Source organism: Petaurus breviceps, unplaced genomic scaffold (assembly GCF_028583685.1).
Source record: "Petaurus breviceps papuanus isolate PSGF00001 unplaced genomic scaffold, PetGlider_PUasm1.0 91133, whole genome shotgun sequence".
Lineage (NCBI taxonomy): Eukaryota > Metazoa > Chordata > Mammalia > Diprotodontia > Petauridae > Petaurus > Petaurus breviceps.
Genome location: NW_027187419.1, coordinates 2,403,319 through 2,421,451, shown reverse-complemented (window position 1 = coordinate 2,421,451; position 18,133 = coordinate 2,403,319). Strand labels below are relative to the sequence as shown.

The 18,133-nt window shown below is 39.4% G+C and overlaps 1 long non-coding RNA gene across 1 annotated transcript in view; it reads left to right on the top strand.

Annotated features, from left to right (window-relative positions):
• The first annotated feature begins 2,378 nt into the window (after positions 1–2,378).
• LOC138155092 (uncharacterized) overlaps positions 2,379–18,133 on the top strand; it is an 18,185-nt gene continuing 2,430 nt past the window's right edge. Inside the window, exon 1 of the long non-coding RNA XR_011166759.1 lies at positions 2,379–2,822. This is a non-coding gene — a long non-coding RNA (uncharacterized lncRNA). The remainder of the gene's footprint in view (positions 2,823–18,133) is intronic.

Below are 18,133 nucleotides of genomic sequence, written 5' to 3'. Positions count from 1 at the left end.
CAGCTGCTTAATAGCTATACTTGACTGATTGAATCATTTTCCTGAAGCTTCACTGACTTCCATAGCCTCCTGATATTCTGGGACTTGGAGGATGAAAAATGGGAACAGAAATCTGTGAATGGAGACCTCTTTCCTACTACTCAGCCTTGGGCTTTGTTGTAGCAGATAGGGTGCTAGACATGGTGCCAGGTTCAAGCCCCCTTAGACACTTTACTAGTTGTGTGATCCTGAGCAATTCACTTCATGGTGCCTCAGTTTCCCCAGCTGTAAAATGAAAGGATTGGACTTTTGTTTCTTGACTCAGTATTTCTAGCAACAGGCTCAGTGCATTGCACAGATCAAAGTTTTGAGAAGTGCTTGTTGGATTGCATTGTAGGTTAATTCTGGGCTTTGTCAACTTTACCTGTGTGACCTTGGGTGAGTCAATTTCTTTCATTGCTTCAGTTTTCTTATCTGTAATATGAACAGGTTAGATCAGATGACCTTTGAAGTCCTTTTCAATGCCACATATATGACTTTAGAGTGAGCCTGTCTTCTACAACAACCTCAATTCAGCATTGATTCTAGGACTATTCTCTCCTTCCCCTCATCCCTCTCTTCTTCAGGGGCATGACATTGAGCATTGAAATCAGCCTTCGTTTATGCAGATACAGTCATCACCAGAGCCATCACTCTAATAATACATCCATAGCATTTATATAGTGCTTGAAACAGTGTGAGAGACAATCCCGAGGGCTAATTGCTCTTAATATTTAAGGAAAAAAGAAGAAAACAAGCATTTATTGTGTGCTTCCTAGGTGCCAGAAACTGTGCAGAGTGCTTTAGAAATATTGTCTCACTTTAGGACTTCTTATGGAATGGAAGCCATCAAAAGCCTGCTGAAGAGACTTTTCTTCAACAGGAGATGAAGCCAGTCATAATTGCACAGGAAATTAGAAGGAGATTTGACTCCTACACCCAGTGCCACCCACAGGGGAGACTTTTGGATATAGTCAGGTTGGGTGAGCCCTGACAAGATTTTGCTTTCCTTCCTCAGGGGAGGAACAGGAGGTATGAAATGGTTCCACCTGCAGTTACCTGCCCAGGTAAGGCCACCCACCATCATCCCCACCAAGGGCGAATGAGGAACTAAGGGGGCTGGAAGTGGGGAGGGAGGAGGGTAGGCTGGGGGAGGAGAAGATCTTGTGTACTGAACTGGGAGCACTTAGGAAAAGAAAGGATCTATTTTTTCCATTTGTTCTCAGCAAACATTTGTCATTTAATTTCTTTCTAATTACACAATTACGTAATTATGTAGTATTAGTAAAATAAAGCCTAAAGACGTTTGAGTAAAGAATTACTTAAGTAAATAATGTCTGACTGGAGTAATTATTTCCTGGGTTTTCTTTTTAAAAGTAGAATTGGATGGAATTAGTTCAGGCGTGGCTGCTGCATGGAGGAGAAAGAAGGTAGGGGAAATGCATGGCCAGGGGCCAGAGCAAAACTTCCCATAATTCCCCTGGGGTTGGACTCAGGTTATCTTAGAACCTATAAGTTAGAATGCACTCTCTGTGACCATGGTTCTGGGCTCCAGGTCCTTATCTACTTACTCCTGGCTGTTTGAATTTGGGCAGGTCAGTAATCTTTAAGAATCACACTTTCCCAGGGAGGATCACCTCTACCTCCCAGGTGTGTGGTAAGGATGAAGGAAAATGTGTCAGCAAAGCTACTGGAAAAGGAGGCCTGAGTAAAAACCCTGTTGCCATAACAATGCTCTTTGTCAGGGCCTGGTTGGGATCACAGAGATGATACAGGATTTTAGAGGAAGCTTTAAGACCCCCAAAGAAGTCACATACTGAGAAATCATGGATCTGACTAGAGCTGGTAAACATCAGATACTTGGAGAAGAGAACCACTGGGCAGGGGAGAGTGAATTTGGACCTGAAGGGTCCTGCAGGGCAGCCTGGGCTAAGAGCCTAAGTCATAGTATATATGACCCAGCTAAGTGGCACAGTGAATAGAGCCTTGGAGTCAGGAGGACTGGAGTTCAAATGGGGTCTCAGACACTTACTAGTTGTGTGACCCTCTTCAAGTCACTTCACCCTGTTTGCCTCAATTTCCTCATCTGCAAAATGAACTGAAGAAGGAAATGACAAACTGCTTCAGTGTCTTTGACAAGAAAACCCCAAATGGGGTCACAAAAAGTCAGACAGCACTGAAAGAACTCAACAACAAAATTATAGTCCTAGGCAGAAGTGTGTGCATATGGGTGAAATTTTAGACCTGAGCTGTGTATTTCCAGCCCAGATAAAGATATCCCACCCTTCTCCTCCTACCCATACCCTTCCCCCCCCCTTCCCTTTTCTCCACCCCCAGTTCTGGAAAAATAAAGCAGAAAGCTGTGAGTCGTGAAAGGGGAAGCAGCCATACCTCTTTGGAAAGGGAAGGCTGGGCTAGAGTTTAGCATACTAGGAGGTCACCTCCAACATCTTCTCTGAGATGCTGTCAGGGTAGGAGGGATATGATCCTGCTGACAAACTGTCTATTCGTTACCCCCAAGTAGAAAGAAAAAAGAGGTCTTTCAAAAAAAAAAAAGAAAGAAAAAGAAAGACCTTAACAAACAGAAGTCTAGAGCTTAGACCAAGGAGTCAGTTAGAAAGGAAAGGATTCTTAAGAGGCCCTGACTTGCAGCACGAAACCAAAGAATGGATTGGGGTTTTAAGCTGTCTCTAGTCCAAACTCCTGGTTCACCTTCTACTAAAACAGTTCAGGAAGCTGAGCTTTGTTTCTAAAGGACTCTGGAAATTGGTAACCTGTCCCAGCGACTGATTCTCTTATTGCTGGTAAGTTCTTTCTAATTTCTAACCTAAACCTCTCCAGTTAAAGTTGAACCCTTTCTCTCTTTTCAGGGGAGATGGAGAACAATTAGTAACCCTTGAGACCATGTGGAAATTAGGTTTCTCCTTTACCCCACACCACCTGTCATTTCAGAAAGGAAGTGTTGTTTATTGGGGGGTAAGCTTAGTGTCCAGTGCCTCTGCTTGCCCATTACACATCCATAAGTCATCAGGACCAGCTTGCATGAGGCAACTAAACAGTCATCTGCAATAATGTGATGTGAGGCTTTTCCCCTCAAATCTCTTCTTCCTCTTACCCCTATACCTTCATTTCTTCTTCCCCACCTCTCATTTCTGTTGAGAGGCACCTAGGTAACACAGTGGATGGAGGACTGGGTCTTGAGTCACAAAGACCTGAGTTCAAATCTATCCCCACATATTTACTAGCTGTGTGACCCTGGACAAATCACTTAAGCTCAGTTTATCCTCATCCTATAAAATGGCAATAATAAGCACCTACCTTACAGGGTTGTTGTGAGGATCAAATGAGACCATGTTTGTAAAGTGCTTGGCTTCTCCAGCTCATTTATAGATGAGGAAACCGAGGCAAACAGGGTTAAGTGACTTGCCCAGGGTCAAACAGCTAATAAGCATCTGAGGCCGGATTTGAACTCAGGAAGATAAGTTTTCCCCGACTTCAGGCCCAGCACTCTAACCACTGAACTACCTAAGTGCCCCTGGCACATTTTTTGTTGTTTAATTATTTTTGTGTCTGTCTTCATGAGCCCATTTGGGGTTTTCTTGGCAAAGATAATGAAATGGTTTGCCATTTCTTTTTTCAGCTCATTTGACAGCAGAAGAAACTGAGGCAAAGAGGGTTAAGTGACTTGGCCAGGGTCAACCCAGATAACAAGTGTCTAAGGCCAGATTTTAATTTAGGTCTTCCTGGTTCCAGGCCCAGCACTCTGTCCATTGCCTCACCTACCTGCCCCTGGCACACAGTAGGCACTATATAAATTCTTATCCCTTTCCCACCCTCCCTGTTAGTGTCTCTGACTCTGGGCCTTGGATCTTTATCACCTTGTCCATTCAATCAGTTGGCAAGTCCTCTGGTTTTTATTTCTGTCAAATTTGTCCCATGAAGCCCCCTTTTCTCCTCTCATAATGTACCCACCTCAGTGCTGGCCTTCACCTCTTCTTGCTTAATTTAAGTTACCTATTCTCTCTCTAATCTATCCTCTACATTGATGCCCTACTAAATTTCCATTGCTTTACTATGAATCGTGTCACCCCTCCACTCAAAGCCTTCAGTGGCTCCCCATTGCTTATGGAAGGAAGTCAACATGCCTGACCCAAGGTCTTCTATAACCAACCCGTATTTCCTGCTTTTCTCCTTTATGGATATTTTATTCTACACATAGCACATAGTAGGCTTTTAATAAATGTTTTATCAGAATCTTAGATGAGGAAGTATGGAAGATTGGAGCCTTCTATAGAAGTGAAGCTAAAGCCTTGATCCAGGGATGCCCTGAAAACAGCAGTTAAGGTTGCAGGGCTTTTTTTTTTTTCCCCAGAGTTGAATTAGGCATTCTGGGAGGCCTGCATTTGTCACTTAATGTTTGCCTATGCAAGGAGCTAAATATTCATTGAGTAATTAGCTAGTTCAGATTAGTGGTATGAAAAGACAATTCCTTCTAATTATAGGGATGTCACTTAGAAGATGCCACACCAGGCTGCCATTCACTTCCAGGAGAGTCTCAATAAAACTCTTTCATGTGATTCAGATGCAGAAAAGGTTTTTTTTTTTTAAAGGCTTCATTACTTTTGATAATTAAATATTTATCTGAGCTGAGAAAATAAGTCACACTTACTGTTTCAGGGTAATCAAAAGTTTTTTGTCTTAAATGCAATTTTTATGGCTATCACAGCTTTGCGGATAAGGCTAACGCCTCTTCCCGAAAGCTTTCCTTGATTAGCTCCAAAATAAAGTTAAAAGGTAGAGAGAAATAGATAAATCACTCACCTGGGTTGAGTTTATTGCTGCAGTGAGGCAGTTTTAGTTCTGTGCTTCCTGGCAGCTCAAGGGGAAAAGGAAGCCATTTGGGTTATACAGTTCTCACTGTCTTACCAAAGAAAACACACACATTTGTTATAGAGAGACCAATTTTCCCTGGCACTGAATTCTAAAAAGAATTCATCCCTGTGGTTCCAAGATGGCATCTTACAGCCAATACTTACTGGTTGTGCAGGAGAACCGACCCCTTTGACTAATTTTATCCAGGGTGTGTGGAGAGTACCTAGCTATGGTAATACGTATGTAAGGCTATTCTCGTACTGATGCACCTCTGAATAGCACACATGGCTTACTTTAGATTCTAAATCTGGGTCATCCAGGCATTCTGCTTTGCTTTGGAACCTAAAATTTTGTCACAAACTCCAGGGTGTGTGGTATTCTTGCTTCTACTTTTTTTTTGAAGGGAGTGGGGAATGAAGACTGGCATGATTTTTCTTGGCCCTCTCCATTCAGGAGCCCTGGGGTGAGGCCTCAAGCTTCAGTGACTCAAACTGAAGTCTTCTTCTCTGCCTGGGCTTCTGAGTTAGGACACTTGCTGGCTGCCCTGGGAGATGTCAGAGAGCTTGCTACCTTCTCTTTCCTCAGGCAGCAGGGAGGAAGAGGATTAGCATAAGGAAATTTTTCTTTGAAATTCATGTAGGTGGGGGCATTGGGAGTGAACTTCCTTTTGAACTCCATGAGTTCAAATTGCATGAGCAATTGTCTTAGAGATTGGGGAAGCCAAGGAATCCTGCTGACTAAGGATATCCCTAGGGGCGCATTTGTGGGGGATGCTTTGGTATGTATTCATGACTGGCAAACTCAACAGCTCTGTGGTTATGGAGACTCATCCTAGACATGCCAAGTGCCAAGAAACTTACAAAGACAGGTGTATATCTAATTGTTGGACACATGAGAATATTTCACATTGAGTCAACCACTGGGTGTAAAACCCCTGGTATTAGCATTTAAAAATGGTAAAACTGAGCCGTTGGTAAAGGCAATAGTAAAAAACTTGCTGTTTAAAAATGTTTCATACATTTTGTTTTGACCCCATGAAATATTCCCAACATGCATCCAAACAAACCTCTTTGCAAGTATGTTCTCTAGCAAGAGGGAGGGAGGAAGGGGGAGAAAGAGAGAGACAGACAGAGAGACAGAGACAGAGAGACAGGCAAAGAGACAGAGAGATGCTGTTAACAGGAAGAGCTATATATAATAACTTTAACTTTAATCATACGGTTCAAACATTGGCCATCATGATTGATCAGTTTAGTTGCCTCTCCATATTGACTTATTTCCATCATTTCAGTCATTGTGTATTTTTTTATTCTACCATCCTTATTCTGCATTCCATGTTTTTCTTTTTTTTCACAGTCTCAGTTTCTTGCTTCAGTATTTTGATGGCTCTGCAATCTCAGAACTGTGGGTGCTTCCTCCATTGATGCAGGTTACATCCAGTTCACATCTTTTTCTCATCCTGTGCCACTATTGTCTATATTCTACCATAAATCATTCATGGTTTCCACATTACAGGGGGGAGGGGCTTCCTTCTTAACTCTTGGCATTGTGTGGATAGCAGTGGAGCAACTAAACTGTCTGTCAGTTCCTTTCTATTCTCAGTGGATGATAGAACTCCTTTTTTTGGCCATTTATCTTCTGCAATTATCTTTTCTAGCATTTATCCCGAGTAATTCTTTGCTGCTGATATATTCCAGCCTGCTCCCACCCACGATGCACCCCTCCAGAGCTATAATATTCCATTTCATTCATATACCATAATCTATTTAGCCAGTGCTCAGTCAATGGGCACTTATTTTGTTTCCAGTTTTTTGTTATCACAAATAATGCTGCTATGAATATTGTTGTGCATATGAGTCTTTTTGTAAGTGATGATAATGACCTTGAAAGACAGTCTCTGTAACCTAATCTCTAGGTGAGAGGGTCTGAACCATTTAATAACTTTTCTTGCATAATTCTATTTTGTAGCTTTTCTTCCATAACTCCAAATTATTTTCCAGAATGGTTGAACTGATTTAGGGCTCATAATTTCCTACAACAATGAGTGTTTCCATCTTTTAGCATCTTTGTTAGTATGAAGGGTGTGAGGTGATATCTCAGGGTTGTTTGAATTTGAATTTAAATTTTGTGAGCTTGCTAATACTGATGCAAAAAGCCCCATCTCCATGAATCAGGAAAGTGCCAACTCTTACAATAGTTGCCTGATTTGGAAGTGTGGGAATAGTGGAGCTAAATGGTGATGTTTTCCACCTTTCTGCCCCTATTCAATTCAAGCCAAATATTTATTGAATGTCTGTTATGTGCTTAGCGCTGTGAGGTACGGTAGACAGGACTATCCCTAACTCAGCCAAACAAATGAAAATGTAGCTTCCCTTAAGTCAACTATGATGTAGTGGAAAGGACAATCAATTTAATATCAAAAGACCTGAATTAGAATCCTGGCTCTGTTGTATCTTTGTCACCCTGGGTAAGCCACTCAACTTCCTTAACTATTAAAAAAAAAAAAGACAGGACAGGACAGAGGGGGGTAGGAGCTGAGAAAGGAGGGCAAACTAGATGATTTTTGAAGTCCCTTCTATTTTCAAAGCCTGCACATTATCTCCAAAGGAAGAAATACTAAACCTCCTTAGACACCAAAAGTTCTTTCTATTTAAAAAAAATCACTATTATTTTATTTTCAGTTCTGAAATCTCTCCTTACTTCACCCTCTAGAAGTTCTTTCTAATATCTGTCTAAAATCCTTTCCACTGCAATATTAGTCCTTTTATTGCCCACTGGAGCAAGGAATTTCACCATCTTACCAAGAAGTATTACTTTATACAGACTGTTCATTCATGAATTATTTTTATGAAAAGCCTATTGTGTCAATTTAACAACTTAAATTTATATAATGCTTTATGGCTTGCAAAGAATATTTTATCATTTGATCCTCATAACAATCCTGTGGAGTAAGTATTATATTATCCCCATTTTACAGATGAAGAAATTTATTCTCAAAAAGGGTTGTGACTTGCCCGTGCCACTGAAAAGTATCATTGGCAAGATTCAAACCTTGTACTTCCTAACTTCAATTCTAGTCATTCAGTAAGGTGGCTTCTAGGCATTGTGGAATATAAAGAGACAGATACAGAGACAGATAATATGCAGTACCTGTCCTTAAGAAGCCTGCCAGGTAGTGTTAAATAATAATATAGGACAGCAATATGAGATAAAATAAGGAATAATAAGACCATGTACCAAATGAATTCAGTATTACAGGAAGGAGAAATTATTGGAGGCTATTGTGGTGAGCAGAAGCTTTAGGGAAAAGGGGCAACTTGAGTTGGATGTTGAAGTTTGGATGATATCTGGATAGGCAGAGAGAAGACCAAATTCTAAGATATTCTAGATCTAAATGCACTTGATAAATAGACTAGTCTGGCAAGAGTGGAAGATTTATATAGGAGAAAAATCAGAAGTTAGAAGTTAGTTTCTTCCTTATCTACTGTTATTCCCGCAATAACTCTTTCCTGTCTTATTGCTATAACTAGCATTTCTTTGTTCTTGTTCCATTGTTTTTAGTCATGCCTGACTCTTTGTGACACCATTTGGGGTTTTCTTGGAAAAAATACTAGAGAGGTTTGCCCTTTCCTTCTCCAGCCCATTTTACAGATGAGGAAACTGAGGCAAACAAGATTAAGTGCTTGCTCAGTCACACAGCTAGTTAGGTGTCTGAGACCAAATCTGAACTCAGGAAGATGAATCTTCCTGACTCCAGGCTCAGCGCTCTATCCACTGAGTCACTTTCTATCACTATGTTAAAGGGAAGTGGTGAAAATGAAGATCCTTGAAGATGGTGAATAAAAGGCAGCAACTAGACTGAGTGCTCCCCCAAACCCCTCTGAATGTTTTAAATAATGCCATAAAATAATTCCTGGAGTGGCAGAACCTGCAAAAGGATGGGATATAATAATTTTCAGTCAAAGACAACTTAGAAGCCAATAAAAAGGATCTGTTGCACTTGGGTGGGAGTGGAGTATGGTCCAGCACAGGCTGCACCAGCTCAGACCCAGACCCAGCAAACCAGGAGCAAACCTTGGGAGACACTGAATCAGCAGTGACAACAGCTTCTTCCAGAGCTCTCAGCCCAAGGACAGTAAAAGGGTTGAACAAATGGTCAAAAGGAGATTACAGGGGTCTCTTTGCTGGCACCAGGAGACGGACTCTGTTGCTTTGCCCATATTCAGATCTAAGTTGCAGTCCTATGTGGCAGTCATAGGGTGAAGAGGAGGACAAGCATAACAGAGCTTACAACCACAGTGGAGCAGGGACCCTCATCACAGTTCCAGGGCAGAAAAGAGGGCTTGTGGTCACTCACAGACCAGAAGAGTAGTAAATACACCTCTCCTGAGATCATACCACCTTGGAAGAACTGAAAACTTACAGTACCTAGAAGTATCCCTAAAAACACTTGCACAAAATCCTTGAAGTTTGGCATGGTGAGCCCTCCACTAGGAAGCAGAGCCCTACTTTAACAAACAGTTAAAAGTCAAGAAATAGGCTGGGGAAATGAGCAAACAGCAGAAAAAATTCTGACCACAGAAAGTTACTATGGTAAGATCAAAACACACTCAGAAGAGGACAAAGTTCAAACTCCTACCTCCAAAGCCTCCAAGAAAAATAGGAATTGGTCTCAGGTCATGGAAGAGCTCAAAAAGGATTTTGGAAAGCAAGTAGGAGAGGTAGAGGAAAAATTGGGAGGAGAAATGTGAGTGATGTAAGAAAATCATGAAAAACGAATCAACAGCTTGGTAAAAGGAGATACACACACATACACACACAATACTGAAGACAATAACACCTTAAAAACAGGCTAGGCCAAATGGTAAAAGAGGTACAAAAAAACCAATAAGGAGAAGAATGCCTTAAAAAAAATCAGAAATGGCCAAATGGAAAAAGAAATACAAAAGCTCACTGAAGAAAAGAATTCCTTAAAAATTAGAATTGAGTCAATGGAAGCTAATGATTTTATGAGAAATCAAGAAACAATAAAACAAAACCAAAAGAATAAAAAATAATAGAGGACCATGTGAAATACCTCACTGGAAGAGCAACTGACCTGGAAAATAGATCCAAGAAAGATGATTTTAAAATTATTGGACTACCTGAAAGCCATGATAAAAACAAGAGCCTAGACATCATCTATCAAGAAATTATCAAGAAAAACTACCCTGATACTCTAGAATCAGAGGTTAAAAGAGAAGTGGAAAGAATATGCTGATCACCTCCTGAAAGATATCCCAAAATGAAAACTCCCAGGTATATTACAGGCAAATTCCAGAGCTCTCAGGTCAAGGAGAAAATATTGCAAGTAGCCAGAAAGAAACAATTCATGTTTCATAGAGTCACAGTCAGGATGACACAAGATTTATCAGCTTATACATTAAAGGATTGGAGGAGTTAGAGTATGATATTCTGGAAGGCAATGAAATACTACTATGCTATAAGAAATGATGAGCAGGATGCTCTCAGTAAAACCTGGGAAGACTTATGTGAGCAGTGAAATGTATTGTGTGTAATGTTAAAACAATCTTGTAAGATGATTAGTTGTGAATGACTTAGATATTCTGAGCAATACAGTGATCCAAGACAACTCTGAAGGACTTATGTTAAAAAAATGCTATCCATCTACAGAGAAAGAACTGATGTCATCTGAATACAGATTGAGGCATACTTTTAAAACTTTATTTTTCTTGAGATTTTTTTTTGGTTTCTGTTCTCTTTCACAAAATGACTAATATGGAAATATGTTTTGCATGACTATACATGTATAACCTATATTGAATTGTTTGACTTCTCAGTGAGGGAGTTGGGAGGGAGAAAGAAAGAGAATTTGGAACTCAAAGTTTTAGAAATGAATGTTAAAATACAAATACTAAATAAATTTTAAAAGAGAAAATGAAGATATTTGCTTCATCCTTGATCTTATTGGAAATGACTCTAGTTTATCCCTATTATATATAATGTTGACTCTTGTTTTTTAGATAAATACTATTTGTCATGTTAAGGAAGGAAAAAAAAACCCAACACGTTTATTCCTATGTTTTCTAGTGTTTTTATTTTTCTTCCAGAAATGGTTGAATTTTGTCAAAGGTTCTTGTCTGCATCAGTTGAAATCACTATTTGATTTTTGTTGTTGTTCTTATTATTGAGTTAAATTATATTTGTAGTTTTCCAAATATTAAACCAACCTTGAATTCCTAGTACAAACATAGGAGAAGTTTGGTAGTAGCTCTTAATTTCTATTTTCATTTATTTATTTTTTGTTTTCAACATTCACTTTTATAAGATTTTGAGTTCCAAATTTTCTGCCCTTTCTTCCCCCTTCCCCAAGATAGCATGCAATCTGATATAGGATATACATGTACAATCATATTCACCATATTTCATATTAAACATTAGTCATGTTGTGAAAGAAGAATCAGGACAAAAGGGACAAAAATCATTACAAAAAAAACCACGAGAAAGAAAAAACAAACAAAAAAAAAACCCCCAAAATAAAAGAGAAAATAACATGCTTTGGTCTGAATTCAGACTCCATAGTTCTTTCTCTGGATATGGATAGCTTTTCCCATCATGAATCTTTTCTTAGATCATTGCAGCACTCAGAAGAGCTAAGTCTAACAAAGTTAGTTATTGCACAATGTTGCTGTTACTGTGTAGAATGTTTTCCTGGTTCTGCTCTCTTCACTCTGTTAATTCATACAAGTCTTTCCAAGATTTTCTGAAATTTGCCTGCTCACCATTTCTTAGAGAATAATAGTATTCAATTACATTCATATACTACAATTTGTTCATCCATTTTCCAATTGATAGGTATTCCCTCAATTTCCAATTCTTTGCTTTCTGCCATTTTTTTGCATATCATTTATATAATGCAAGAATTAGTTGTTCAGGGGCAGCCAGGTGGCTCAGCAAGTAAGAGCATCGGCTCCAGTGTCGGGATGACCTGGGTTCAAATCCAAGCTCAGATACTTAGCACCAGAAATAACTGGCCGTGTAACCTTGAGCAAGTTACTTAACTCTTATTGCTTTAAAAAAAAAAGAATTAGTTGTTCTTTGAATATTTGATAATATTAACTTGTGAATTCATCTGCTTCTAGGATTTTTTTTCTTTGGGAGTAAATATACGACTTCTACAATTTCTTTTTCTAAGACTAAGTTGCTTAAATTTTTCTATTTCTTGTTTTCTTAATCTGGATTATTGCTTTTGATAGATGATATTATGATGTACTTAGAAAACCCTAGGGAGTCAAATAATAATGATAAAGTTTATATAACATTTACTATGTGTGAGGCATTATGCTAAAACATTTTATAATTATTATCTCATTTAAACCTCACAACAAGGGTTATGATGTAAGTGCTATTATAATCCTGATTTTACAGATGAAGAAATTGAGGCAAACCAAAATTAAATGATTTGCCCAGGCTTACACAACTAGTAAATTCTTGATGCCATATTTGAACTCAAGTCCTCCAGACTCCACTCCTGGCAATCTATCCATTGTGCCACCTATCTTCAACTAATATTTACAAGAACTAAAAATTAGTTAAAGCTATAAATAATTTCATCAGAGTTACATGATATTATATAAATCCACACAAATCACCAGCATTTCTGTCTAATACTAATAAAACCTGACAGGAAAAGATAGAGAAATTACATTTAAAATAACGACAGACTATATAAACTACTTTTTTTTTTTTTAAGGAATTGGTGTTAAGTAACTTGCTCAAGGTTACATGGCCAGTTATTTCTGGGTGTGGTGTTAAGTATCAGAGCCCGGATTCAATTCCAGGTCATCCCGACTCTGGGGCCAGTGCTTTTACTTGCTGTGCTACCTGGCTACCCCTATATAAACGACTTAGGAATCTACCTACCATGATGCACATTAAAAATTTATATGAATACAATTACAAAACACTCAACCCAAATTGAGGAAAAGGGCCTACTTGTACAAAAACATATATAGTAGCTCTTTTTGTGGTGGCAAAGAGCTAAACACTTAGGGGATGTCCTTCAATTGTGGAATGGTTGAACAACTTATGGTCTATGAATGTCATGTAATACTATCATGCTATAAAAAAATGAAAGAAGTGATGGTTTCCTCTCTTTTCTTCCTCCCTCTTGCCCCCTTGTCTCCATTCCCTTTTCCCTCTCCTCAACTCTCCTCTCCTCTTCCTCTCTTCCTTTCTTCTCCTTTCCTTCCCTTTCTTCCTTTTTTCCTTCCATCCTTCCTAAGAAGGGACAGAAGTAAGAGATGGAGAAAAAAATAAATGCTTAATACATTTTTCTAAGAGGCTGGAAATTTAGGGAAGAAATTGTAAAGGGTGTTTACTATATAAAGAATTTACAACTAAAGAGTTTGGGTTTGGGATAATAGGAAACTGTTGAAGTTTTTTGAGTACCAAAGTAGCATGATAAAAGTGTCAGCATGTGCTGGATAAATTCGAGAAAGGGAGTCTATTGACAGGGAGACTGGTTGGGAGAATTTTTAAAGATCCAGGCATAGAAGTGATGAACTGAAGTGGGCTAGGACTAATTAATTCAGGGTCATGAAATAATTTGTGAACTTGCTATACTACTCTTGGTGACTTTGGAAGACCACAAAGAATGGGAGGTGTGCTGCAAGTTTTAAGTTTGGTAGCCAAGATTTAGAAACAAGATATCTAGATCATCTACTGGGGCAAAGGAAGCCCAGACCAAGGAAAGGGTGCAGAAATAGTTATATTCTAAGATAAAGGAGAGGTCAAGGATAGGATCCAGAGAGAAACAATCATGTAAACAAACTGAAAGAGATACTTCAGAGGTCAGTATCGGGAAGAACAAGCAGTCAAATTTGCAAGTATTAGGTCAGGAAGTATAAGATCAAGTTACTAAAGGTTGGTGGTCTGGGACAGGTGGGATTAAAGCCAGAATTAAGAAGAGTCAGGGTGAAAAACAAATGAATAAAAATCCACTACCACCACCTTAAAATAACCCCACAAACAAACAAAGGAACAAATGTAAGAGTGTCAGAGTCAAGTCACTTGGACAGATCATAGGAGCTCAGTTGGCCAATTGTTTCCATGAAGACTAGTCTTATTTTTTTTTAATCAATTGGGGTTAAGTAACTTGCTCAAGGTTACAAGGCCAGTTATTTCTGGGTGTGGTGCTAAGTATCTGAGCCTGAATTAGATCCCCAGGTCATCCCAACACTGGGGCTGGTGCTCTTACTTGCTGTGCTACCTGGTCACCCCAAGACTAGTCTTATTTTGACTCCTTTTGAAATGGTAGCACTGATCCACCAAGTCATGGGCCATGGGAAAGTGTCAAGGCAATCGTGTGAACCAAGGAGAGCCTGACTTTTGTAGTGTAGTTGCCAAAAAAGCAAAGAAGATCTTGGACTATGTTAACAGAAGTACAGTGCTCTGCATGTGTGTGTGTGTGTGTGTGTGTGTGTGTGTGTGTGTGTGTGTGTGTATTTTGGTGGGGAGGTTATTTATTCAACAATCATTTATTAAATGTAGTTTGTATTATTTGGTAGAAACACAAAAACTAAAATGATAGTCTCTTCTTTCAAGGAGAATACATCATCTTTGCAGGAAGGGCAGGGTGGGAGAGAAAGGAGACAAGATATACATAGATATATAAAAATAAAATATATGCAAAGAAAAGAGGAAAGGGTAGAAGGAACCAGCAAAGACCTCATGTAGGAGGAGGCATGTAAATTGAACCTTGAAGGAGGGCTAGAGTTTCCAAGAAGCAAAGGTGAAAATGGAATATTTTACACACATGGGGGACAATATGGACAAAGGTAGAGAGATAGGAGTAGAACGTTATTTATAGGGATATTGTAGGCCAATTTGACTGGGATGTGGGATACCCATGTGTGTGTGTGTGTGTGTGTGTGTGTGTGTGTGTGTGCGTTTATATGTATATATATGGGTGAGTTGATTTATATGAGAAATGTTATGTAAGAAATGATTGAAGAAATTAATAAGATATAAAGCTGGATATTATTAATTATAATTAACATCCATTATTAATAATAGTAATATTGTTAATAATACTTAGGGGAACTATTTTACTTTATGGAACTTTAGAATATTACTTTATAGAACAAATACTTTAGTGGTTGAAATGCTGAAGAAGGATTGCTCTTCTACTTAGTTGCACAGGGTAGAATTAAGATCAAAGGGTAGAAGCTACAGGATATGGATTTTGACTCAAAATAGAGATAAAATCCAAATATCAAGCTGTCCAATGATGAATGAGTTCCTTATCACTGTAGGTATTCATTTGGGAGCTGGATAATCACTTATTGGAGATATTATAGAGGGGGATCAAGTTTTAGGTCAAAGTTGACCTAGGTGACTTTCAACTAGCTTCTTTCAACTTTAAGACTCTCCAAATGTAGAGTGGGAATAGAAAAGAAAGGATAAACATTATGAATAATGGTAGGATTTGTGGTTGAATGGGGAGAGAGATTTCCCTGTTCTGGCAGGTATACCTGTTTGTGTTCCAGGCTCCACCCACCAAGACTCTGGGCTGCATCTCCGGGGTTTGACACTGGGAGTTGACTCTAACAGGCTCAGCTGCTTTTTTTTTGGTTCATTTCTTCTACCTGGAGTTAAAGATAGGGATTGGGCTTGTGATTTCATTGATGATAGGAAACTCATTCTACCAATATAGGTAAGCTGACTTAGGGTATATAGCCAACATATGTCAGGGGAAGGATCTGAACCTGAGTCTTCCTGAGCAAGGCTAGTTCTCAGTTCTCTGTGCCATTACTTCAGGAAAATTTCCTAGTATACTTAGAGCTCTTATTTAGTTTTGCCAAAATGTGCTTAATAGGTCCTGTACAAGCATTCATGGTAACAACATTATGGGACAGCCTCTATTTCTTTCTCACTACAGAAAATGCAAAAAACTTAGAGGACTTACAGGAATCAGTCAAAGCATTGTAGCCTTTTGGTAGCTGTAATGTACCTTCTAGGTCTCATATTTTGAGATTCTGAACGTGGGAGGCAGTGGTGCATTAGGGCAACTCTTTGACATTCTAGTTAGTTCTTTCCTACCATTATAGTTTCCTTAAGACTTGTCATACCACCCTATAGTTTAATCTTCTACCATAAGGTAAATGTTGGGAGTTTTTGGACAAGTAATCTCCTTCCTATCACAGTCAGAGTAACTCACTGACTTTTTTCTCTTAAGTATGACATTCCAGGAATTAAGTAGAAGATGTCCTTTTTTCACAAAGGACATAACACAAGAAGAAATCCTCCTTCCTCTTTTGGTCTGATCTCTAAACTCTCAAACTTGGTGACTCTTGAATTTGGGGTTACCTGACAGATAGAAGGTGTATAATATATTATTGATAGACTGACTGCTGCCCAGAAAATATCCCTTCTCTGGGTGGAAGAATTAGATTTTGAGATCATGCTGTCTAGGGAATTAAAAATTCTCCCTCTTCCATTCAGGAATTGGGGATCTTAAACATTGTCTCTGAACTAGGCTTCTTGAAAACTTCTGCTATGCATACAATTCAAAACTAACTGCTCCTGAGAGGGGGGCATTGTTGGGGAACAGGAGAGGAGAGGGAGAGGAAGAAAAGAAGGAGAAAAAGGAGGGAGAGAGAAAAAGACTCAAATAATATAATAGGCCATAAAGAAGGATGGTTCCTTCAACAAGATGTATCCTTGTGTCTCAGTCAGTCAGTCTTTAGGAGTTCTCAGTGTGCCATCAGTTAGGGGGCATCAGACATACTTACATTGAATGGCGAGGTAGCCTTCAGGTACCTTCAAAACAAACTCTATTTCCTGTAAACATCCCCACCCCCAGCCTTGTCAGATTGGTTGAAGACACTTAGCAAATTGATCAGGGACTTCCCTATTCAGACCTTCCTTCCCTTAAACAAGTGAGGTAGGGTAGATGCCCAGTGGGTAGAGCATACCAGTACCTGCAAAGGCAGCAGGTTGGAATTTTCAGTCCTACTTATCTACCAGTTGTGAGAGCACTTTGTCTAATGCTATTTGCTGTATGAGATTCCAGTCTAAGGAATCCTCTCCCCTTCCACAGAGGCTCATGTGACAAATGTACAACGGGGGAGGGACCCAGCTTGGCTGTGGGTTTGTCAGAGCCTGGAGGGAATTTTTGATATTAGTATTGGTGTATCAGACTCACTCCAGTCCTAGAAACCCCATGGTGGAGAGAGTCAGCAGCCTGAATGCAACTTGAAATAGGAAATTTGCCTTCTTTTATGTCTTAGACTCATATATTTTGATCTGGGAAAGGAAAGCAATGAGCATTCACTCTATTAGTATTTACAAATACCATCTCAAAGCTCCCAAAAACCTTGGGAGGTAGGAGCTGATATTATCCTCAGTTTACAGTTGAGGAAACTGAGAGAAAGCGTGGGTAAGTGACTTGCATGGGGTCACACAGCTGGTAAGTGTCTGAGGCCAGATTTGAACTCAGGTCTTCCTGAGTCCAGCACCAGAGCTCTATCCACTGTGCCATCTGCCTGCCTCTTAGGGCTTTCAGAGATTACCCAATTGTAATGTAATGCCAAGGAAAGGCAACTTCCCAAGATTCAGAATACCAGCATAGGTGCTCTCCATTTTATTCAGTGACAAACCAAGAACAGAGAAGATTAAAACATGACATCATTCCAAATACAGCATTTACTAAGTGTGATTAAATAATCTCCAAGTACTACCCCACCCCAGGACCTTCCAATCATTCAATCAATTACAAAGTCTCTGTTCTAAATACTTCTCCACCCCTAGGCTATACCTTAATTAAGTCCACCACAAAGCCCTTCTTCTCAAATGGAGATTAGTTTCCAAACATAAGGTTAAAAGTTCCCCACCCCTGGATCACAATTGAATCTACCCCAGAGTTACATCAAGTTTAAACACAGCACTTAATACCCAAATGGAGGTCTTTTCTTCATCTTGACACGAGGCAAGTTCTCAGCAATCTTAGTTCCTGGGGAGACAAGGCTTAGCAAGGCCATAAGATACATTGCCAGTCCCTTCTTGAATTCATCCTCTGTCTGTAGAACAGTCCTAGAACCCCTGAACACATAAGCAAAACCCTCTCCCAGGATTTCTGTAAACATACAACCAGAAAATCCTTCTTCAGGGCTTCTGAACCAACAGAAAGGCTCCCAGACCCCTGCAACAACAGCACTGTCCTTCACCAGTGGACAGTATT